General features: G+C 42.0%; 82 pseudogenes; all 82 read right to left on the reverse strand.

Moving 5' to 3' along the window:
* Positions 1–23: 23 nt before the first annotated feature.
* On the reverse strand, positions 24–142 carry LOC142679345 (5S ribosomal RNA; annotated as a pseudogene).
* Positions 143–209: 67 nt separating this feature from the next.
* On the reverse strand, positions 210–328 carry LOC142678615 (5S ribosomal RNA; annotated as a pseudogene).
* A 67-nt stretch (positions 329–395) lies between these two features.
* Positions 396–514, reverse strand: LOC142679346 (5S ribosomal RNA; annotated as a pseudogene).
* A 67-nt stretch (positions 515–581) lies between these two features.
* On the reverse strand, positions 582–700 carry LOC142677924 (5S ribosomal RNA; annotated as a pseudogene).
* A 67-nt stretch (positions 701–767) lies between these two features.
* On the reverse strand, positions 768–886 carry LOC142679025 (5S ribosomal RNA; annotated as a pseudogene).
* Positions 887–953: 67 nt separating this feature from the next.
* Positions 954–1,072, reverse strand: LOC142678245 (5S ribosomal RNA; annotated as a pseudogene).
* A 67-nt stretch (positions 1,073–1,139) lies between these two features.
* LOC142678559 (5S ribosomal RNA) lies at positions 1,140–1,258 on the reverse strand (annotated as a pseudogene).
* Positions 1,259–1,325: 67 nt separating this feature from the next.
* LOC142679240 (5S ribosomal RNA) lies at positions 1,326–1,444 on the reverse strand (annotated as a pseudogene).
* Positions 1,445–1,697: 253 nt separating this feature from the next.
* LOC142678596 (5S ribosomal RNA) lies at positions 1,698–1,816 on the reverse strand (annotated as a pseudogene).
* A 67-nt stretch (positions 1,817–1,883) lies between these two features.
* Positions 1,884–2,002, reverse strand: LOC142679347 (5S ribosomal RNA; annotated as a pseudogene).
* Positions 2,003–2,069: 67 nt separating this feature from the next.
* Positions 2,070–2,188, reverse strand: LOC142678242 (5S ribosomal RNA; annotated as a pseudogene).
* Positions 2,189–2,441: 253 nt separating this feature from the next.
* LOC142679778 (5S ribosomal RNA) lies at positions 2,442–2,560 on the reverse strand (annotated as a pseudogene).
* Positions 2,561–2,627: 67 nt separating this feature from the next.
* Positions 2,628–2,746, reverse strand: LOC142679348 (5S ribosomal RNA; annotated as a pseudogene).
* A 67-nt stretch (positions 2,747–2,813) lies between these two features.
* LOC142678729 (5S ribosomal RNA) lies at positions 2,814–2,932 on the reverse strand (annotated as a pseudogene).
* A 67-nt stretch (positions 2,933–2,999) lies between these two features.
* Positions 3,000–3,118, reverse strand: LOC142679135 (5S ribosomal RNA; annotated as a pseudogene).
* A 67-nt stretch (positions 3,119–3,185) lies between these two features.
* LOC142679940 (5S ribosomal RNA) lies at positions 3,186–3,304 on the reverse strand (annotated as a pseudogene).
* A 67-nt stretch (positions 3,305–3,371) lies between these two features.
* LOC142678240 (5S ribosomal RNA) lies at positions 3,372–3,490 on the reverse strand (annotated as a pseudogene).
* Positions 3,491–3,557: 67 nt separating this feature from the next.
* On the reverse strand, positions 3,558–3,676 carry LOC142678223 (5S ribosomal RNA; annotated as a pseudogene).
* A 439-nt stretch (positions 3,677–4,115) lies between these two features.
* LOC142679942 (5S ribosomal RNA) lies at positions 4,116–4,234 on the reverse strand (annotated as a pseudogene).
* Positions 4,235–4,301: 67 nt separating this feature from the next.
* Positions 4,302–4,420, reverse strand: LOC142678241 (5S ribosomal RNA; annotated as a pseudogene).
* Positions 4,421–5,045: 625 nt separating this feature from the next.
* Positions 5,046–5,164, reverse strand: LOC142677838 (5S ribosomal RNA; annotated as a pseudogene).
* Positions 5,165–5,231: 67 nt separating this feature from the next.
* Positions 5,232–5,350, reverse strand: LOC142679194 (5S ribosomal RNA; annotated as a pseudogene).
* Positions 5,351–5,417: 67 nt separating this feature from the next.
* Positions 5,418–5,536, reverse strand: LOC142678018 (5S ribosomal RNA; annotated as a pseudogene).
* A 67-nt stretch (positions 5,537–5,603) lies between these two features.
* Positions 5,604–5,722, reverse strand: LOC142678081 (5S ribosomal RNA; annotated as a pseudogene).
* A 67-nt stretch (positions 5,723–5,789) lies between these two features.
* On the reverse strand, positions 5,790–5,908 carry LOC142679349 (5S ribosomal RNA; annotated as a pseudogene).
* Positions 5,909–5,975: 67 nt separating this feature from the next.
* Positions 5,976–6,094, reverse strand: LOC142679943 (5S ribosomal RNA; annotated as a pseudogene).
* Positions 6,095–6,161: 67 nt separating this feature from the next.
* On the reverse strand, positions 6,162–6,280 carry LOC142679102 (5S ribosomal RNA; annotated as a pseudogene).
* Positions 6,281–6,533: 253 nt separating this feature from the next.
* Positions 6,534–6,652, reverse strand: LOC142679832 (5S ribosomal RNA; annotated as a pseudogene).
* A 67-nt stretch (positions 6,653–6,719) lies between these two features.
* LOC142679152 (5S ribosomal RNA) lies at positions 6,720–6,838 on the reverse strand (annotated as a pseudogene).
* Positions 6,839–6,905: 67 nt separating this feature from the next.
* On the reverse strand, positions 6,906–7,024 carry LOC142679317 (5S ribosomal RNA; annotated as a pseudogene).
* A 67-nt stretch (positions 7,025–7,091) lies between these two features.
* LOC142678759 (5S ribosomal RNA) lies at positions 7,092–7,210 on the reverse strand (annotated as a pseudogene).
* Positions 7,211–7,277: 67 nt separating this feature from the next.
* Positions 7,278–7,396, reverse strand: LOC142677918 (5S ribosomal RNA; annotated as a pseudogene).
* Positions 7,397–7,463: 67 nt separating this feature from the next.
* LOC142677712 (5S ribosomal RNA) lies at positions 7,464–7,582 on the reverse strand (annotated as a pseudogene).
* A 67-nt stretch (positions 7,583–7,649) lies between these two features.
* Positions 7,650–7,768, reverse strand: LOC142678760 (5S ribosomal RNA; annotated as a pseudogene).
* Positions 7,769–7,835: 67 nt separating this feature from the next.
* On the reverse strand, positions 7,836–7,954 carry LOC142677919 (5S ribosomal RNA; annotated as a pseudogene).
* A 67-nt stretch (positions 7,955–8,021) lies between these two features.
* On the reverse strand, positions 8,022–8,140 carry LOC142679979 (5S ribosomal RNA; annotated as a pseudogene).
* Positions 8,141–8,207: 67 nt separating this feature from the next.
* Positions 8,208–8,326, reverse strand: LOC142677897 (5S ribosomal RNA; annotated as a pseudogene).
* Positions 8,327–8,393: 67 nt separating this feature from the next.
* On the reverse strand, positions 8,394–8,512 carry LOC142678258 (5S ribosomal RNA; annotated as a pseudogene).
* Positions 8,513–8,579: 67 nt separating this feature from the next.
* On the reverse strand, positions 8,580–8,698 carry LOC142678613 (5S ribosomal RNA; annotated as a pseudogene).
* A 67-nt stretch (positions 8,699–8,765) lies between these two features.
* Positions 8,766–8,884, reverse strand: LOC142678270 (5S ribosomal RNA; annotated as a pseudogene).
* Positions 8,885–8,951: 67 nt separating this feature from the next.
* On the reverse strand, positions 8,952–9,070 carry LOC142677921 (5S ribosomal RNA; annotated as a pseudogene).
* A 67-nt stretch (positions 9,071–9,137) lies between these two features.
* LOC142679026 (5S ribosomal RNA) lies at positions 9,138–9,256 on the reverse strand (annotated as a pseudogene).
* Positions 9,257–9,323: 67 nt separating this feature from the next.
* Positions 9,324–9,442, reverse strand: LOC142678282 (5S ribosomal RNA; annotated as a pseudogene).
* A 67-nt stretch (positions 9,443–9,509) lies between these two features.
* Positions 9,510–9,628, reverse strand: LOC142678557 (5S ribosomal RNA; annotated as a pseudogene).
* A 67-nt stretch (positions 9,629–9,695) lies between these two features.
* Positions 9,696–9,814, reverse strand: LOC142679241 (5S ribosomal RNA; annotated as a pseudogene).
* A 253-nt stretch (positions 9,815–10,067) lies between these two features.
* On the reverse strand, positions 10,068–10,186 carry LOC142678597 (5S ribosomal RNA; annotated as a pseudogene).
* Positions 10,187–10,253: 67 nt separating this feature from the next.
* LOC142679350 (5S ribosomal RNA) lies at positions 10,254–10,372 on the reverse strand (annotated as a pseudogene).
* A 67-nt stretch (positions 10,373–10,439) lies between these two features.
* Positions 10,440–10,558, reverse strand: LOC142678243 (5S ribosomal RNA; annotated as a pseudogene).
* A 253-nt stretch (positions 10,559–10,811) lies between these two features.
* Positions 10,812–10,930, reverse strand: LOC142679779 (5S ribosomal RNA; annotated as a pseudogene).
* A 67-nt stretch (positions 10,931–10,997) lies between these two features.
* LOC142679351 (5S ribosomal RNA) lies at positions 10,998–11,116 on the reverse strand (annotated as a pseudogene).
* A 67-nt stretch (positions 11,117–11,183) lies between these two features.
* On the reverse strand, positions 11,184–11,302 carry LOC142680013 (5S ribosomal RNA; annotated as a pseudogene).
* Positions 11,303–11,369: 67 nt separating this feature from the next.
* On the reverse strand, positions 11,370–11,488 carry LOC142678471 (5S ribosomal RNA; annotated as a pseudogene).
* A 67-nt stretch (positions 11,489–11,555) lies between these two features.
* Positions 11,556–11,674, reverse strand: LOC142679352 (5S ribosomal RNA; annotated as a pseudogene).
* Positions 11,675–11,741: 67 nt separating this feature from the next.
* Positions 11,742–11,860, reverse strand: LOC142678328 (5S ribosomal RNA; annotated as a pseudogene).
* Positions 11,861–11,927: 67 nt separating this feature from the next.
* On the reverse strand, positions 11,928–12,046 carry LOC142679857 (5S ribosomal RNA; annotated as a pseudogene).
* A 67-nt stretch (positions 12,047–12,113) lies between these two features.
* On the reverse strand, positions 12,114–12,232 carry LOC142678365 (5S ribosomal RNA; annotated as a pseudogene).
* Positions 12,233–12,299: 67 nt separating this feature from the next.
* Positions 12,300–12,418, reverse strand: LOC142677900 (5S ribosomal RNA; annotated as a pseudogene).
* A 67-nt stretch (positions 12,419–12,485) lies between these two features.
* On the reverse strand, positions 12,486–12,604 carry LOC142679355 (5S ribosomal RNA; annotated as a pseudogene).
* Positions 12,605–12,671: 67 nt separating this feature from the next.
* LOC142679849 (5S ribosomal RNA) lies at positions 12,672–12,790 on the reverse strand (annotated as a pseudogene).
* A 67-nt stretch (positions 12,791–12,857) lies between these two features.
* LOC142677925 (5S ribosomal RNA) lies at positions 12,858–12,976 on the reverse strand (annotated as a pseudogene).
* A 67-nt stretch (positions 12,977–13,043) lies between these two features.
* Positions 13,044–13,162, reverse strand: LOC142678631 (5S ribosomal RNA; annotated as a pseudogene).
* A 67-nt stretch (positions 13,163–13,229) lies between these two features.
* LOC142678727 (5S ribosomal RNA) lies at positions 13,230–13,348 on the reverse strand (annotated as a pseudogene).
* A 67-nt stretch (positions 13,349–13,415) lies between these two features.
* On the reverse strand, positions 13,416–13,534 carry LOC142678560 (5S ribosomal RNA; annotated as a pseudogene).
* A 67-nt stretch (positions 13,535–13,601) lies between these two features.
* LOC142679243 (5S ribosomal RNA) lies at positions 13,602–13,720 on the reverse strand (annotated as a pseudogene).
* A 67-nt stretch (positions 13,721–13,787) lies between these two features.
* Positions 13,788–13,906, reverse strand: LOC142679356 (5S ribosomal RNA; annotated as a pseudogene).
* A 67-nt stretch (positions 13,907–13,973) lies between these two features.
* LOC142679357 (5S ribosomal RNA) lies at positions 13,974–14,092 on the reverse strand (annotated as a pseudogene).
* A 253-nt stretch (positions 14,093–14,345) lies between these two features.
* LOC142678599 (5S ribosomal RNA) lies at positions 14,346–14,464 on the reverse strand (annotated as a pseudogene).
* Positions 14,465–14,531: 67 nt separating this feature from the next.
* Positions 14,532–14,650, reverse strand: LOC142679358 (5S ribosomal RNA; annotated as a pseudogene).
* A 67-nt stretch (positions 14,651–14,717) lies between these two features.
* On the reverse strand, positions 14,718–14,836 carry LOC142678848 (5S ribosomal RNA; annotated as a pseudogene).
* A 439-nt stretch (positions 14,837–15,275) lies between these two features.
* Positions 15,276–15,394, reverse strand: LOC142678518 (5S ribosomal RNA; annotated as a pseudogene).
* A 67-nt stretch (positions 15,395–15,461) lies between these two features.
* On the reverse strand, positions 15,462–15,580 carry LOC142679868 (5S ribosomal RNA; annotated as a pseudogene).
* A 67-nt stretch (positions 15,581–15,647) lies between these two features.
* LOC142678329 (5S ribosomal RNA) lies at positions 15,648–15,766 on the reverse strand (annotated as a pseudogene).
* Positions 15,767–15,833: 67 nt separating this feature from the next.
* LOC142677926 (5S ribosomal RNA) lies at positions 15,834–15,952 on the reverse strand (annotated as a pseudogene).
* Positions 15,953–16,019: 67 nt separating this feature from the next.
* LOC142679359 (5S ribosomal RNA) lies at positions 16,020–16,138 on the reverse strand (annotated as a pseudogene).
* A 67-nt stretch (positions 16,139–16,205) lies between these two features.
* LOC142679858 (5S ribosomal RNA) lies at positions 16,206–16,324 on the reverse strand (annotated as a pseudogene).
* Positions 16,325–16,391: 67 nt separating this feature from the next.
* Positions 16,392–16,510, reverse strand: LOC142679980 (5S ribosomal RNA; annotated as a pseudogene).
* Positions 16,511–16,577: 67 nt separating this feature from the next.
* On the reverse strand, positions 16,578–16,696 carry LOC142677901 (5S ribosomal RNA; annotated as a pseudogene).
* A 67-nt stretch (positions 16,697–16,763) lies between these two features.
* On the reverse strand, positions 16,764–16,882 carry LOC142679360 (5S ribosomal RNA; annotated as a pseudogene).
* Positions 16,883–16,949: 67 nt separating this feature from the next.
* Positions 16,950–17,068, reverse strand: LOC142677774 (5S ribosomal RNA; annotated as a pseudogene).
* Positions 17,069–17,135: 67 nt separating this feature from the next.
* On the reverse strand, positions 17,136–17,254 carry LOC142679361 (5S ribosomal RNA; annotated as a pseudogene).
* Positions 17,255–17,321: 67 nt separating this feature from the next.
* Positions 17,322–17,440, reverse strand: LOC142678948 (5S ribosomal RNA; annotated as a pseudogene).
* Positions 17,441–17,693: 253 nt separating this feature from the next.
* Positions 17,694–17,812, reverse strand: LOC142678519 (5S ribosomal RNA; annotated as a pseudogene).
* Positions 17,813–17,833: the final 21 nt, after the last annotated feature.

The following is a 17,833-nucleotide window of genomic DNA, read 5'->3' on the forward strand; positions in this document are numbered from 1 at the left end:
AAAATCTAAACGACATAATAGAAAGTCAACCGCACCACGGATTCCCAGACAGTCTCCCACACTGGTACTAGCGAGGCCTTAAGCTGTGTAACTTCTGCGATCTGACGAGAGCAGGCACATTCAGCTTAGAATGGCCATTGACGTTAAATGCTTTAATCCATAGTCCTATTTAATCTATTGTGAAACAAAATCTAAACGACATCATAAAAAGCCAACCGCACCACGGATTCCCAGACAGTCTCCCACACTGGTACTAGCGAGGACTTAAGCTGTGTATCTTCTGCGTTCGGACGAGAGCAGGCACATTCAGCTTAGAATGGCCATTGACGTTAAATGCTTTAATCCATAGTCCTATTTAATCTATTGTGAAACAAAATCTAAACGACATAATAAAAAGTCAACCGCACCACGGATTCCCAGACAGTCTCCCACACTGGTACTAGCGAGGCCTTAAGCTGTGTAACTTCTGCGATCTGACGAGAGCAGGCACATTCAGCTTAGAATGGCCATTGACATTAAAAGCCTTAATCCATAGTCCTATTTAATCTATTGTGAAACAAAATCTAAACAACATAAAAAAAAGTCAACCGCACCACGGATTCCCAGACAGTCTCCCACACTGGTACTAGCGAGGCCTTAAGCTGTGTAAGTTCTGCGATCTGACGAGAGCAGGCACATTCAGCTTAGAATGGCCATTGACATTAAATGCTTTAATCCATAGTCCTATTTAATCTATTGTGAAACAAAATCTAAACGACATAATAAAAAGTCAACCGTACCACGGATTCCCAGACAGTCACCCACACTGGTACTAGCGAGGCGTTAAGCTGTGTAACTTCTGCGATCTAACGAGAGCAGGCACATTCAGCTTAGAATGGCCATTGACATTAAATGCTTTAATCCATAGTCCTTTTTAATCGATTGTGAAACAAAATCTAAACGACATAATAAAAAGTCAACCGCACCACGGATTCCCAGACAGTCTCCCACACTGGTACTAGCGAGGCCTTAAGCTGTGTAACTTCTGCGATCTGACGAGAGCAGGCACATTCAGCTTAGAATGGCCATTGACATCAAAAGCCTTAATCCATAGTCCTATTTAATCGATTGTGAAACAAAATCTAAACGACATAATAAAAATGCAACCGCACCACGGATTCCCAGACAGTCTCCCACACTGGTACTAGCGAGGCCTTAAGCTGTGTAACTTCTGCGATCTGACGAGAGCAGGCACATTCAGCTTAGAATGGCCATTGACATTAAATGCTTTAATCCATAGTCCTTTTTAAGCGATTGTGAAACAAAATCTAAACGACATAATAAAAAGGCAACCGTACCACGGATTCCCAGACAGTCTCCCACACTGGTACAAGCGAGGCCTTAAGCTGTGTAACTTTTGCGATCTGACGAGAGCAGGCACATTCAGCTTAGAATGGCCATTGACATTAAATGCTTTAATCCATAGTCCTTTTTAATCGATTGTGAAACAAAATCTAAACGACATAATAAAAAGTCAACCGCAAAACGGATTCCCAAACAGTCTCCCACACTGGTACAAGCGAGGCCTTAAGCTGTGTAACTTCTGCAATCTGACGAGAGCAGGGACATTCAGCTTAGAATGGCCATTGACATTAAATGCTTTAATCCATAGTCCTTTTTAATCGATTGTGAAACAAAATCTAAACGACATAATAAAAATTCAACCACACCACGGATTCCCAGACAGTCTCCTACACTGGTACTAGCGAGGCCTTAAGCTGTGTAACTTCTGCGATCTGACGAGAACAGGCACATTCAGCTTAGAATGGCCATTGACGTTAAATGCTTTAATCCATAGTCCTATTTAATCTATTGTGAAACACAATCTAAACGACATAATAAAAAGTCAACCGCACCACGGATTCCCAGACAGTCTCCCACACTGGTACTAGCGAGGCCTTAAGCTGTGTAACTTCTGCGATCTGACGAGAGCAGGCACATTCAGCTTAGAATGGCCATTGACATTAAAAGCCTTAATCCATAGTCCTATTTAATCTATTGTGAAACAAAATCTAAACAACATAATAAAAAGTAAACCGCACCACGGATTCCCAGACAGTCTCCCACACTGGTACTAGCGAGGCCTTAAGCTGTGTAACTTCTGCGATCTGACGAGAGCAGGGACATTCAGCTTAGAATGGCCATTGACAGTAAATGCTTTAATCCATAGTCCTTTTTAATCGATTGTGAAACAAAATCTAAACGACATAATAAAAATTCAACCGCACCACGGATTCCCAGACAGTCTCCCACACTGGTACTAGCGAGGCCTTAAGCTGTGTAACTTCTGCGTTCTGACGAGAGGAGGCACATTCATCTTAGAATGGCCATTGACTTTAAATGCTTTAATCCATAGTCCTATTTAATCTATTGTGAAACAAAATCTAAACGACATAATAAAAAGTCAACCGCACCACGGATTCCCAGACAGTCTCCCACACTGGTACTAGCGAGGCCTTAAGCTATGTAACTTCTGCGTTCTGATGAGAGCAGGCACATTCAGCTTAGAATGGCCATTGACGTTAAATGCTTTAATCCATAGTCCTATTTAATCTATTGTGAAACAAAATCTAAACGACATAATAAAAAGTCAACCGCACCACGGATTCCCAGACAGTCTCCCACACTGGTACTAGCGAGGCCTTAAGCTGTGTAACTTCTGCGATCTGACGAGAGCAGGCACATTCAGCTTAGAATGGCCATTGACATTAAATGCTTTAATCCATAGTCCTTTTGAATCGATTGTGAAACAAAATCTAAACGACATAATAAAAAGTTAACCGCACCACGGATTCCCAGACAGTCTCCCACACTGGTACTAGCGAGGCCTTAAGCTGTGTAACTTCTGCAATCTGACGAGAGCAGGCACATTCAGCTTAGAATGGCCATTGACGTTAAATGTTTTAATCCATAGTCCTATTTAATCTATTGTGAAACAAAATCTAAACGACATAATAAAAAGTCAACCGCACCACGGATTCCCAGACAGTCTCCCACACTGGTACTAGCGAGGCCTTAAGCTGTGTAACTTATGCGATCTAACGAGAGCAGGCACATTCAGGTTAGAATGGCCATTGACATTAAAAGCCTTAATCCATAGTCCTATTTAATCTATTGTCAAACAAAATCTAAACAACATAATAAAAAGTCAACCGCACCACGGATTCCCAGACAGTCTCCCACACTGGTACTAGCGAGGCCTTAAGCTGTGTAACTTCTGCGATCTGACGAGAGCAGGGACATTCAGCTTAGAATGGCCATTGACATTAAATGCTTTAATCCATAGTCCTTTTTTATCGATTGTGAAACAAAATCTAAACGACATAATAAAAATTCAACCGCACCACGGATTCCCAAACAGTCTCCCACACTGGTACTAGCGAGGCCTTAAGCTGTGTAACTTCTGCGATCTGACGAGAGCAGGCACATTCAGCTTAGAATGGCCATTGACGTTAAATGCTTTAATCCATAGTCCTATTTAATCTATTGTGAAACAAAATCTAAACGACATAATAAAAAGTCAACCGCACCACGGATTCCCAGACAGTCTCCCACACTGGTACTAGCGAGGCCTTAAGCTGTGTAACTTCTGCGATCTGACAAGAGCAGGCACGTTCAGCTTAGAATGGCCATTGACATTAAAAGCCTTAATCCATAGTCCTATTTAATCTATTGTGAAACAAAATCTAAACAACATAATAAAAAGTCAACCACACCACGGATTCCCAGACAGTCTCCCACACTGGTACTAGTGAGGTCTTAAGCTGTGTAACTTCTGCGATCTGACGAGAGCAGACACATTCAGCTTAGAATGGCCATTTACATTAAATGCTTTAATCCATAGTCCTTTTTAATCGATTGTGAAACAAAATCTAAACGACATAATAAAAATTCAACCGCTCCACGCATTCCCAGACAGTCTCCCACACTGGTACTAGCGAGGCGTTAAGCTGTGTAACTTCTGCGATCTAACGAGAGCAGGCACATTCAGCTTAGAATGGCCATTGACATTAAAAGCCTTAATCCATAGTCCTATTTAATCTATTGTCAAACAAAATCTAAACAACATAATAAAAAGTCAACCGCACCACGGATTCCCAGACAGTCTCCCACACTGGTACTAGCGAGGCCTTAAGCTGTGTAACTTCTGCGATCTGACGAGAGCAGGGACATTCAGCTTAGAATGGCCATTGACATTAAATGCTTTAATCCATAGTCCTTTTTTATCGATTGTGAAACAAAATCTAAACGACATAATAAAAATTCAACCGCACCACGGATTCCCAAACAGTCTCCCACACTGGTACTAGCGAGGCCTTAAGCTGTGTAACTTCTGCGATCTGACGAGAGCAGGCACATTCAGCTTAGAATGGCCATTGACGTTAAATGCTTTAATCCATAGTCCTATTTAATCTATTGTGAAACAAAATCTAAACGACATAATAAAAAGTCAACCGCACCACGGATACCCAGACAGTCTCCCACACTGGTACTAGCGAGGCGTTAAGCTGTGTAACTTCTGCGATCTAACGAGAGCAGGCACATTCAGCTTAGAATGGCCATTGACATTAAATGCTTTAATCCATAGTCCTTTTTAATCGATTGTGAAACAAAATCTAAACGACATAATAAAAAGTCAACCGCACCACGGATTCACAGACAGTCTCCCACACTGGTACTAGCGAGGCCTTAAGCTTTGTAACTTCTGCGATCTGACAAGAGCAGGCACGTTCAGCTTAGAATGGCCATTGACATTAAAAGCCTTAATCCATAGTCCTATTTAATCTATTGTGAAACAAAATCTAAACAACATAATAAAAAGTCAACCACACCACGGATTCCCAGACAGTCTCCCACACTGGTACTAGCGAGGTCTTAAGCTGTGTAACTTCTGCGATCTGACGAGAGCAGACACATTCAGCTTAGAATAGCCATTTACATTAAATGCTTTAATCCATAGTCCTTTTTAATCGATTGTGAAACAAAATCTAAACGACATAATAAAAAGTCAACCGCACCAAGGATTCCCAGACAGTCTCCCACACTGGTACTAGCAAGGCCTTAAGCTGTGTAACTTCTGCGATCTGACGAGAGCAGGCATATTCAGCTTAGAATGGCCATTGACATTAAAAGCCTTAATCCATAGTCCTATTTAATCTATTGTGAAACAAAATCTAAACAACATAATAAAAAGTCAACCGCACCATGGATTCCCAGACAGTCTCCCACACTGGTACTAGCGACGCCTTAAGCTGTGTAACTTCTGCGATCTGACGAGAGCAGGGACATTCAGCTTAGAATGGCCATTGACATTAAATGCTTTAATCCATAGTCCTTTTTTATCGATTGTGAAACAAAATCTAAAAGACATAATAAAAATTCAACCGCACCACGGATTCCCAGACAGTCTCCCACACTGGTACTAGCGAGGCCTTAAGCTGTGTAACTTCTGCGATCTGACGAGAGCAGGCACATTCAGCTTAGAATGGCCATTGACGTTAAATGCTTTAATCCATAGTCCTATTTAATCTATTGTGAAACAAAATCTAAACGACATAATAAAAAGTCAACCGCACCACGGATTCCCAGACAGTCTCCCACACTGGTACTAGCGAGGCCTTAAGCTGTGTAACTTCTGCGTTTTGACGAGAGCAGGCACATTCAGCTTAGAATGGCCATTGACGTTAAATGCTTTAATCCATAGTCCTATTTAATCTATTGTGAAACAAAATCTAAACGACATAATAAAAAGTCAACCGCACCACGGATTCCCAGACAGTCTCCCACACTGGTACTAGCGAGGCCTTAAGCTGTGTAACTTCTGCGATCTGACGAGAGCAGGCACATTCAGCTTAGAATGGCCATTGACATTAAATGTTTTAATCCATAGTCCTTTTTAATCGATTGTGAAACAAAATCTAAACGACATAATAAAAAGTCAACCGCACCACGGATTCCCAGACAGTCTCCCACACTGGTACTAGCGAGGCCTTAAGCTGTGTAACTTCTGCGATCTGACGAGAGCAGGGACATTCAGCTTAGAATGGCCATTGACATTAAATGCTTTAATCCATAGTCCTTTTTAATCGATTGTGAAACAAAATCTAAACGACATAATAAAATTTCAACACCACCACGGATTCCCAGACAGTCTCCCACACTGGTACTAGCGAGGCCTTAAGCTGTGTAACTTCTGCGATCTGACGAGAGCAGGCACATGCAGCTTAGAACGGCCATTGACGTTAAATGCTTTAATCCATAGTCCTTTTTAATCGATTGTGAAACAAAATCTAAACGACATAATAAAAAGTCAACCGCACCACGGATTCACAGACAGTCTCCCACACTGGTACTAGCGAGGCGTTAAGCTGTGTAACTTCTGCGATCTGACGAGAGCAAGCACATTCAGCTTAGAATGGCCATTGACATTAAATGCTTTAATCCATAGTCCTTTTTAATCGATTGTGAAACAAAATCTAAACGACATAATAAAAAGTCAACCGCACCACGGCTTCCCAGACAGTCTCCCACACTGGTACTAGCGAGGCCTTAAGCTGTGTAACTTCTGCGATCTGACGAGAGCAGGGACATTCAGCTTAGAATGGCCATTGACATTAAATGCTTTAATCCATAGTCCTTTTTAATCGATTGTGAAACAAAATCTAAACGACATAATAAAAATTCAACCACACCACGGATTCCCAGACAGTCTCCCACACTGGTACCAGCGAGGCCTTAAGCTGTGTAACTTCTGCGCTCTGACGAGAGCAGGCACATTCAGCTTAGAATGGCCATTGATGTTAAATGCTTTAATCCATAGTCCTTTTTAATCGATTGTGAAACAAAATCTAAACGACATAATAAAAAGTCAACCGCACCACGGATTCCCAGACAGTCTCCCACACTGGTACTAGCGAGGCCTTAAGCTGTGTAACTTCTGTGATCTGACGACAGCAGGCACATTCAGCTTAGAATGGCCATTGACGTTAAAATCCTTAATCCATAGTCCTATTTAATCTATTGTGAAAAAAAATCTAAACAACATAATAAAAAGTCAACCTCACCACGGATTCCCAGCCAGTCTCCCACACTGGTACTAGCGAGGCCTTAAGCTGTGTAACTTCTGCGATCTGACGAGAGCAGGGACATTCAGCTTAGAATGGCCATTGACATTAAATGCTTTAATCCATAGTCCTTTTTAATCGATTGTGAAACAAAATCTAAACGACATAATAAAAATTCAACCGCACCACGGATTCCCAGACAGTCTCCCAAACTGGTACTAGCGAGGCCTTAAGCTGTGTAACTTCTGCGTTCTGACGAGAGCAGGCACATTCAGCTTAGAATGGCCATTGACGTTAAATGCTTTAATCCATAGTCCTATTTAATCTATTGTGAAATAAAATCTAAACGACATAATAAAAAGTCAACCGCACCACGGCTTCCCAGACAGTCTCCCACACTGGTACTAGCGAGGCCTTAAGCTGTGTAACTTCTGCGATCTGACGGGAGCATGCACATTCAGCTTAGAATGGCCATTGACGTTAAAATCCTTAATCCATAGTCCTATTTAATCTATTGTGAAAAAAAATCTAAACAACATAATAAAAAGTCAACCTCACCACGGATTCCCAGCCAGTCTCCCACACTGGTACTAGCGAGGCCTTAAGCTGTGTAACTTCTGCGATCTGACGAGAGCAGGGACATTCAGCTTAGAATGGCCATTGACATTAAATGCTTTAATCCATAGTCCTTTTTAATCGATTGTGAAACAAAATCTAAACGACATAATAAAAATTCAACCGCACCACGGATTCCCAGACAGTCTCCCAAACTGGTACTAGCGAGGCCTTAAGCTGTGTAACTTCTGCGTTCTGACGAGAGCAGGCACATTCAGCTTAGAATGGCCATTGACGTTAAATGCTTTAATCCATAGTCCTATTTAATCTATTGTGAAAAAAAATCTAAACGACATAATAAAAAGTCAACCGCACCACGGATTCCCAGACAGTCTCCCACACTGGTACTAGCGAGGCCTTAAGCTGTGTATCTTCTGCGTTCGGACGAGAGCAGGCACATTCAGCTTAGAATGGCCATTGACGTTAAATGCTTTAATCCATAGTCCTATTTAATCTATTGTGAAACAAAATCTAAACGACATAATAAAAAGTCAACCGCACCACGGATTCCCAGACAGTCTCCCACACTGGTACTAGCGAGGCCTTAAGCTGTGTAATTTCTGCAATCTGACGAGAGCAGGCACATTCAGCTTAGAATGGCCATTGACATTAAATGCTTTAATCCATAGTCCTATTTAATCTATTGTGAAACAAAATCTAAACGACATAATAGAAAGTCAACCGCACCACGGATTCCCAGACAGTCTCCCACACTGGTACTAGCGAGGCCTTAAGCTGTGTAACTTCTGCGATCTGACGAGAGCAGGCACATTCAGCTTAGAATGGCCATTGACGTTAAATGCTTTAATCCATAGTCCTATTTAATCTATTGTGAAACAAAATCTAAACGACATCATAAAAAGCCAACCGCACCACGGATTCCCAGACAGTCTCCCACACTGGTACTAGCGAGGACTTAAGCTGTGTATCTTCTGCGTTCGGACGAGAGCAGGCACATTCAGCTTAGAATGGCCATTGACGTTAAATGCTTTAATCCATAGTCCTATTTAATCTATTGTGAAACAAAATCTAAACGACATAATAAAAAGTCAACCGCACCACGGATTCCCAGACAGTCTCCCACACTGGTACTAGCGAGGCCTTAAGCTGTGTAACTTCTGCGATCTGACGAGAGCAGGCACATTCAGCTTAGAATGGCCATTGACATTAAAAGCCTTAATCCATAGTCCTATTTAATCTATTGTGAAACAAAATCTAAACAACATAAAAAAAAGTCAACCGCACCACGGATTCCCAGACAGTCTCCCACACTGGTACTAGCGAGGCCTTAAGCTGTGTAAGTTCTGCGATCTGACGAGAGCAGGCACATTCAGCTTAGAATGGCCATTGACATTAAATGCTTTAATCCATAGTCCTATTTAATCTATTGTGAAACAAAATCTAAACGACATAATAAAAAGTCAACCGTACCACGGATTCCCAGACAGTCACCCACACTGGTACTAGCGAGGCGTTAAGCTGTGTAACTTCTGCGATCTAACGAGAGCAGGCACATTCAGCTTAGAATGGCCATTGACATTAAATGCTTTAATCCATAGTCCTTTTTAATCGATTGTGAAACAAAATCTAAACGACATAATAAAAAGTCAACCGCACCACGGATTCCCAGACAGTCTCCCACACTGGTACTAGCGAGGCCTTAAGCTGTGTAACTTCTGCGATCTGACGAGAGCAGGCACATTCAGCTTAGAATGGCCATTGACATCAAAAGCCTTAATCCATAGTCCTATTTAATCGATTGTGAAACAAAATCTAAACGACATAATAAAAATGCAACCGCACCACGGATTCCCAGACAGTCTCCCACACTGGTACTAGCGAGGCCTTAAGCTGTGTAACTTCTGCGATCTGACGAGAGCAGGCACATTCAGCTTAGAATGGCCATTGACATTAAATGCTTTAATCCATAGTCCTTTTTAAGCGATTGTGAAACAAAATCTAAACGACATAATAAAAAGGCAACCGTACCACGGATTCCCAGACAGTCTCCCACACTGGTACAAGCGAGGCCTTAAGCTGTGTAACTTTTGCGATCTGACGAGAGCAGGCACATTCAGCTTAGAATGGCCATTGACATTAAATGCTTTAATCCATAGTCCTTTTTAATCGATTGTGAAACAAAATCTAAACGACATAATAAAAAGTCAACCGCAAAACGGATTCCCAAACAGTCTCCCACACTGGTACAAGCGAGGCCTTAAGCTGTGTAACTTCTGCAATCTGACGAGAGCAGGGACATTCAGCTTAGAATGGCCATTGACATTAAATGCTTTAATCCATAGTCCTTTTTAATCGATTGTGAAACAAAATCTAAACGACATAATAAAAATTCAACCACACCACGGATTCCCAGACAGTCTCCTACACTGGTACTAGCGAGGCCTTAAGCTGTGTAACTTCTGCGATCTGACGAGAACAGGCACATTCAGCTTAGAATGGCCATTGACGTTAAATGCTTTAATCCATAGTCCTATTTAATCTATTGTGAAACACAATCTAAACGACATAATAAAAAGTCAACCGCACCACGGATTCCCAGACAGTCTCCCACACTGGTACTAGCGAGGCCTTAAGCTGTGTAACTTCTGCGATCTGACGAGAGCAGGCACATTCAGCTTAGAATGGCCATTGACATTAAAAGCCTTAATCCATAGTCCTATTTAATCTATTGTGAAACAAAATCTAAACAACATAATAAAAAGTAAACCGCACCACGGATTCCCAGACAGTCTCCCACACTGGTACTAGCGAGGCCTTAAGCTGTGTAACTTCTGCGATCTGACGAGAGCAGGGACATTCAGCTTAGAATGGCCATTGACAGTAAATGCTTTAATCCATAGTCCTTTTTAATCGATTGTGAAACAAAATCTAAACGACATAATAAAAATTCAACCGCACCACGGATTCCCAGACAGTCTCCCACACTGGTACTAGCGAGGCCTTAAGCTGTGTAACTTCTGCGTTCTGACGAGAGGAGGCACATTCATCTTAGAATGGCCATTGACTTTAAATGCTTTAATCCATAGTCCTATTTAATCTATTGTGAAACAAAATCTAAACGACATAATAAAAAGTCAACCGCACCACGGATTCCCAGACAGTCTCCCACACTGGTACTAGCGAGGCCTTAAGCTATGTAACTTCTGCGTTCTGATGAGAGCAGGCACATTCAGCTTAGAATGGCCATTGACGTTAAATGCTTTAATCCATAGTCCTATTTAATCTATTGTGAAACAAAATCTAAACGACATAATAAAAAGTCAACCGCACCACGGATTCCCAGACAGTCTCCCACACTGGTACTAGCGAGGCCTTAAGCTGTGTAACTTCTGCGATCTGACGAGAGCAGGCACATTCAGCTTAGAATGGCCATTGACATTAAATGCTTTAATCCATAGTCCTTTTGAATCGATTGTGAAACAAAATCTAAACGACATAATAAAAAGTTAACCGCACCACGGATTCCCAGACAGTCTCCCACACTGGTACTAGCGAGGCCTTAAGCTGTGTAACTTCTGCGTTCGGACGAGAGCAGGCACATTCAGCTTAGAATGGCCATTGACGTTAAATGCTTTAATCCATAGTCCTTTTTAATCGATTGTGAAACAAAATCTAAACGACATAATAAAAACTCAACCGCACCACGGATTCCCAGACAGTCTCCCACACTGGTACTAGCGAGGCCTTAAGCTGGGTAACTTCTGCGATCTGACGAGAGCAGGCACATTCAGCTTAGAATGGCCATTGACATTAAATGCTTTAATCCATAGTCCTATTTAATCGATTGTGAAACAAAATCTAAACAACATAATAAAAAGTCAACCGCACCACGGATTCCCAGACAGTCTCCCACACTGGTACTAGCGAGGCCTTAAGCTGTGTAACTTCTGCGATCTGACGAGAGCAGGCACATTCAGCTTAGAATGGCCATTGACATTAAATGCTTTAATCCATAGTCCTTTTTAATCGATTGTGAAACAAAATCTAAACGACATAATAAAAAGTCAACCGCACCACGGATTCCCAGACAGTCTCCCACACTGGTACTAGCGAGGCCTTAAGCTGTGTAACTTCTGTGATCTAACGAGAGCAGGCACATTCAGCTTAGAATGGCCATTGACATGAAATTCTTTAATCCATAGTCCTTTTTAATCGATTGTGAAACAAAATCTAAACGACATAATAAAAAGTCAACCGCACCACGGATTCCCAGACAGTCTCCCACACTGGTACTAGCGAGGCCTTAACCTGTGTAACTTCTGCGATCTGACGAGAGCAGGTACATTCAGCTTAGAATGGCCATTGACATTAAATGCTTTAATCCATAGTCCTTTTTAATTGATTGTGAAACAAAATCTAAACGACATCATAAAAAGTCAACCGCACCACGGATTCCCAGACAGTCTCCCACACTGGTACTAGCTAGGCCTTAAGCTGTGTATCTTCTGCGTTCGGACGAGAGCAGGCACATTCAGCTTAGAATGGCCATTGACGTTAAATGCTTTAATCCATAGTCCTATTTAATCTATTGTGAAACAAAATCTAAACGACATAATAAAAAGTCAACCGCACCACGGATTCCCAGACAGTCTCCCACACTGGTACTAGCGAGGCCTTAAGCTGTGTAATTTCTGCAATCTGACGAGAGCAGGCACATTCAGCTTAGAATGGCCATTGACATTAAATGCTTTAATCCATAGTCCTATTTAATCTATTGTGAAACAAAATCTAAACGACATAATAGAAAGTCAACCGCACCACGGATTCCCAGACAGTCTCCCACACTGGTACTAGCGAGGCCTTAAGCTGTGTAACTTCTGCGATCTGACGAGAGCAGGCACATTCAGCTTAGAATGGCCATTGACGTTAAATGCTTTAATCCATAGTCCTATTTAATCTATTGTGAAACAAAATCTAAACGACATCATAAAAAGCCAACCGCACCACGGATTCCCAGACAGTCTCCCACACTGGTACTAGCGAGGCCTTAAGCTGTGTAACTTCTGCGATCTGACGAGAGCAGGCACATTCAGCTTAGAATGGCCATTGACATTAAAAGCCTTAATCCATAGTCCTATTTAATCTATTGTGAAACAAAATCTAAACAACATAAAAAAAAGTCAACCGCACCACGGATTCCCAGACAGTCTCCCACACTGGTACTAGCGAGGCCTTAAGCTGTGTAAGTTCTGCGATCTGACGAGAGCAGGCACATTCAGCTTAGAATGGCCATTGACATTAAATGCTTTAATCCATAGTCCTATTTAATCTATTGTGAAACAAAATCTAAACGACATAATAAAAAGTCAACCGCACCACGGATTCCCAGACAGTCACCCACACTGGTACTAGCGAGGCGTTAAGCTGTGTAACTTCTGCGATCTAACGAGAGCAGGCACATTCAGCTTAGAATGGCCATTGACATTAAATGCTTTAATCCATAGTCCTTTTTAATCGATTGTGAAACAAAATCTAAACGACATAATAAAAAGTCAACCGCACCACGGATTCCCAGACAGTCTCCCACACTGGTTCTAGCGAGGCCTTAAGCTGTGTAACTTCTGCGATCTGACGAGAGCAGGCACATTCAGCTTAGAATGGCCATTGACATCAAAAGCCTTAATCCATAGTCCTATTTAATCGATTGTGAAACAAAATCTAAACGACATAATAAAAATGCAACCGCACCACGGATTCCCAGACAGTCTCCCACACTGGTACTAGCGAGGCCTTAAGCTGTGTAACTTCTGCGATCTGACGAGAGCAGGCACATTCAGCTTAGAATGGCCATTGACATTAAATGCTTTAATCCATAGTCCTTTTTAAGCGATTGTGAAACAAAATCTAAACGACATAATAAAAAGGCAACCGTACCACGGATTCCCAGACAGTCTCCCACACTGGTACAAGCGAGGCCTTAAGCTGTGTAACTTTTGCGATCTGACGAGAGCAGGCACATTCAGCTTAGAATGGCCATTGACATTAAATGCTTTAATCCATAGTCCTTTTTAATCGATTGTGAAACAAAATCTAAACGACATAATAAAAAGTCAACCGCACCACGGATTCCCAGACAGTCTCCCACACTGGTACTAGCGAGGCCTTAAGCTGTGTAACTTCTGCGATCTGACGAGAGCAGGCACATTCAGCTTAGAATGGCCATTGACATTAAATGCTTTAATCCATAGTCCTTTTTAATTGATTGTGAAACAAAATCAAAACGACATAATAAAAAGTCAACCGCACCACGGATTCCCAGACAGTCTCCCACACTGGTACTAGCGAGGCCTTAAGCTGTGTAACTTCTGCGATCTGACGAGAGCAGGCACATTCAGCTTAGAATGGCCATTGACATTAAATGCTTTAATCCATAGTCCTTTTTAATTGATTGTGAAACAAAATCTAAACGACATAATAAAAAGTCAACCGCAAAACGGATTCCCAGACAGTCTCCCACACTGGTACAAGCGAGGCCTTAAGCTGTGTAACTTCTGCAATCTGACGAGAGCAGGGACATTCAGCTTAGAATGGCCATTGACATTAAATGCTTTAATCCATAGTCCTTTTTAATCGATTGTGAAACAAAATCTAAACGACATAATAAAAATTCAACCACACCACGGATTCCCAGACAGTCTCCTACACTGGTACTAGCGAGGCCTTAAGCTGTGTAACTTCTGCGATCTGACGAGAACAGGCACATTCAGCTTAGAATGGCCATTGACGTTAAATGCTTTAATCCATAGTCCTATTTAATCTATTGTGAAACACAATCTAAACGACATAATAAAAAGTCAACCGCACCACGGATTCCCAGACAGTCTCCCACACTGGTACTAGCGAGGCCTTAAGCTGTGTAACTTCTGCGATCTGACGAGAGCAGGCACATTCAGCTTAGAATGGCCATTGACATTAAAAGCCTTAATCCATAGTCCTATTTAATCTATTGTGAAACAAAATCTAAACAACATAATAAAAAGTCAACCGCACCACGGATTCCCAGACAGTCTCCCACACTGGTACTAGCGAGGCCTTAAGCTGTGTAACTTCTGCGATCTGACGATAGCAGGGACATTCAGCTTAGAATGGCCATTGACATTAAATGCTTTAATCCATAGTCCTTTTTAATCGATTGTGAAACAAAATCTAAACGACATAATAAAAATTCAACCGCACCACGGATTCCCAGACAGTCTCCCACACTGGTACTAGCGAGGCCTTAAGCTGTGCAACTTCTGCAATCTGACGAGAGCAGGCACATTCAGCTTAGAATGGCCATTGACGTTAAATGCTGTAATCCATAGTCCTATTTAATCTATTGTGAAACAAAATCTAAACGACATAATAAAAAGTCAACCGCACCACGGATTCCCAGACAGTCTACCACACTGGTACTAGCGAGCCCTTAAGCTGTGTAACTTCTGCGCTCTGACGAGAGCAGGCACATTCAGCTTAGAATGGCCATTGACATTAAAAGCCGTAATCCATAGTCCTATTTAATCTATTGTGAAACAAAATCTAAACGACATAATAAAAAGGCTACCGCACCACGGATTCCCAGACAGTCTCCCACACTGGTACTAGCGAGGCCTTAAGCTGTGTAACTTCTGCGATCTGACGAGAACAGGCACATTCAGCTTAGAATGGCCATTGACATTAAAAGCCTTAATCCATAGTCCTATTTAATCTATTGTGAAACAAAATCTAAACAACATAAAAAAAAGTCAACCGCACCACGGATTCCCAGACAGTCTCCCACACTGGTACTAGCGAGGCCTTAAGCTGTGTAACTTCTGCGTTCTGACGAGAGCAGGCACATTCAGCTTAGAATGGCCATTGACGTTAAATGCTTTAATCCATAGTCCTATTTAATCGATTGTGAAACAAAATCTAAACGACATAATAAAAAGTCAACCGCACCACGGATTCCCAGACAGTCTCCCACACTGGTACTAGCGAGGCCTTAAGCTGTGTAACTTCTGTGATCTAACGAGAGCAGGCACATTCAGCTTAGAATGGCCATTGACATTAAATGCTTTAATCCATAGTCCTTTTTAATTGATTGTGAAACAAAATCTAAACGACATCATAAAAAGTCAACCGCACCACGGATTCCCAGACAGTCTCCCACACTGGTACTAGCGAGGCCTTAAGCTGTGTAAGTTCTGCGATCTGACGAGAGCAGGCACATTCAGCTTAGAATGGCCATTGACATTAAATGCTTTAATCCATAGTCCTTTTTAATCGATTGTGAAACAAAATCTAAACAACATAATAAAAAGTCAACCGCACCACGGATTCCCAGACAGTCTCCCACACTGGTACTAGCGAGGCCTTAAGCTGTGTAACTTCTGCGATCTGACGAGAGCAGGCACATTCAGCTTAGAATGGCCATTGACATTAAATGCTTTAATCCATAGTCCTTTTTAATCGATTGTGAAACAAAATCTAAACGACATAATAAAAAGTCAACCGCACCACGGATTCCCAGACAGTCTCCCACACTGGTACTAGCGAGGCCTTAACCTGTGTAACTTCTGCGATCTGACGAGAGCAGGTACATTCAGCTTAGAATGGCCATTGACATTAAATGCTTTAATCCATAGTCCTTTTTAATTGATTGTGAAACAAAATCTAAACGACATCATAAAAAGTCAACCGCACCACGGATTCCCAGACAGTCTCCCACACTGGTACTAGCGAGGCCTTAAGCTGTGTATCTTCTGCGTTCGGACGAGAGCAGGCACATTCAGCTTAGAATGGCCATTGACGTTAAATGCTTTAATCCATAGTCCTATTTAATCTATTGTGAAACAAAATCTAAACGACATAATAAAAAGTCAACCGCACCACGGATTCCCAGACAGTCTCCCACACTGGTACTAGCGAGGCCTTAAGCTGTGTAATTTCTGCAATCTGACGAGAGCAGGCACATTCAGCTTAGAATGGCCATTGACATTAAATGCTTTAATCCATAGTCCTATTTAATCTATTGTGAAACAAAATCTAAACGACATAATAGAAAGTCAACCGCACCACGGATTCCCAGACAGTCTCCCACACTGGTACTAGCGAGGCCTTAAGCTGTGTAACTTCTGCGATCTGACGAGAGCAGGCACATTCAGCTTAGAATGGCCATTGACGTTAAATGCTTTAATCCATAGTCCTATTTAATCTATTGTGAAACAAAATCTAAACGACATCATAAAAAGCCAACCGCACCACGGATTCCCAGACAGTCTCCCACACTGGTACTAGCGAGGCCTTAAGCTGTGTATCTTCTGCGTTCGGACGAGAGCAGGCACATTCAGCTTAGAATGGCCATTGACGTTAAATGCTTTAATCCATAGTCCTATTTAATCTATTGTGAAACAAAATCTAAACGACATAATAAAAAGTCAACCGCACCACGGATTCCCAGACAGTCTCCCACACTGGTACTAGCGAGGCCTTAAGCTGTGTAACTTCTGCGATCTGACGAGAGCAGGCACATTCAGCTTAGAATGGCCATTGACATTAAAAGCCTTAATCCATAGTCCTATTTAATCTATTGTGAAACAAAATCTAAACAACATAAAAAAAAGTCAACCGCACCACGGATTCCCAGACAGTCTCCCACACTGGTACTAGCGAGGCCTTAAGCTGTGCAACTTCTGCAATCTGACGAGAGCAGGCACATTCAGCTTAGAATGGCCATTGACGTTAAATGCTGTAATCCATAGTCCTATTTAATCTATTGTGAAACAAAATCTAAACGACATAATAAAAAGTCAACCGCACCACGGATTCCCAGACAGTCTACCACACTGGTACTAGCGAGCCCTTAAGCTGTGTAACTTCTGCGCTCTGACGAGAGCAGGCACATTCAGCTTAGAATGGCCATTGACATTAAAAGCCTTAATCCATAGTCCTATTTAATCTATTGTGAAACAAAATCTAAACGACATAATAAAAAGGCTACCGCACCACGGATTCCCAGACAGTCTCCCACACTGGTACTAGCGAGGCCTTAAGCTGTGTAACTTCTGCGATCTGACGAGAACAGGCACATTCAGCTTAGAATGGCCATTGACATTAAAAGCCTTAATCCATAG

This window comes from Rhinoderma darwinii (assembly GCF_050947455.1).
Source record: "Rhinoderma darwinii isolate aRhiDar2 chromosome 2 unlocalized genomic scaffold, aRhiDar2.hap1 SUPER_2_unloc_55, whole genome shotgun sequence".
Lineage (NCBI taxonomy): Eukaryota > Metazoa > Chordata > Amphibia > Anura > Rhinodermatidae > Rhinoderma > Rhinoderma darwinii.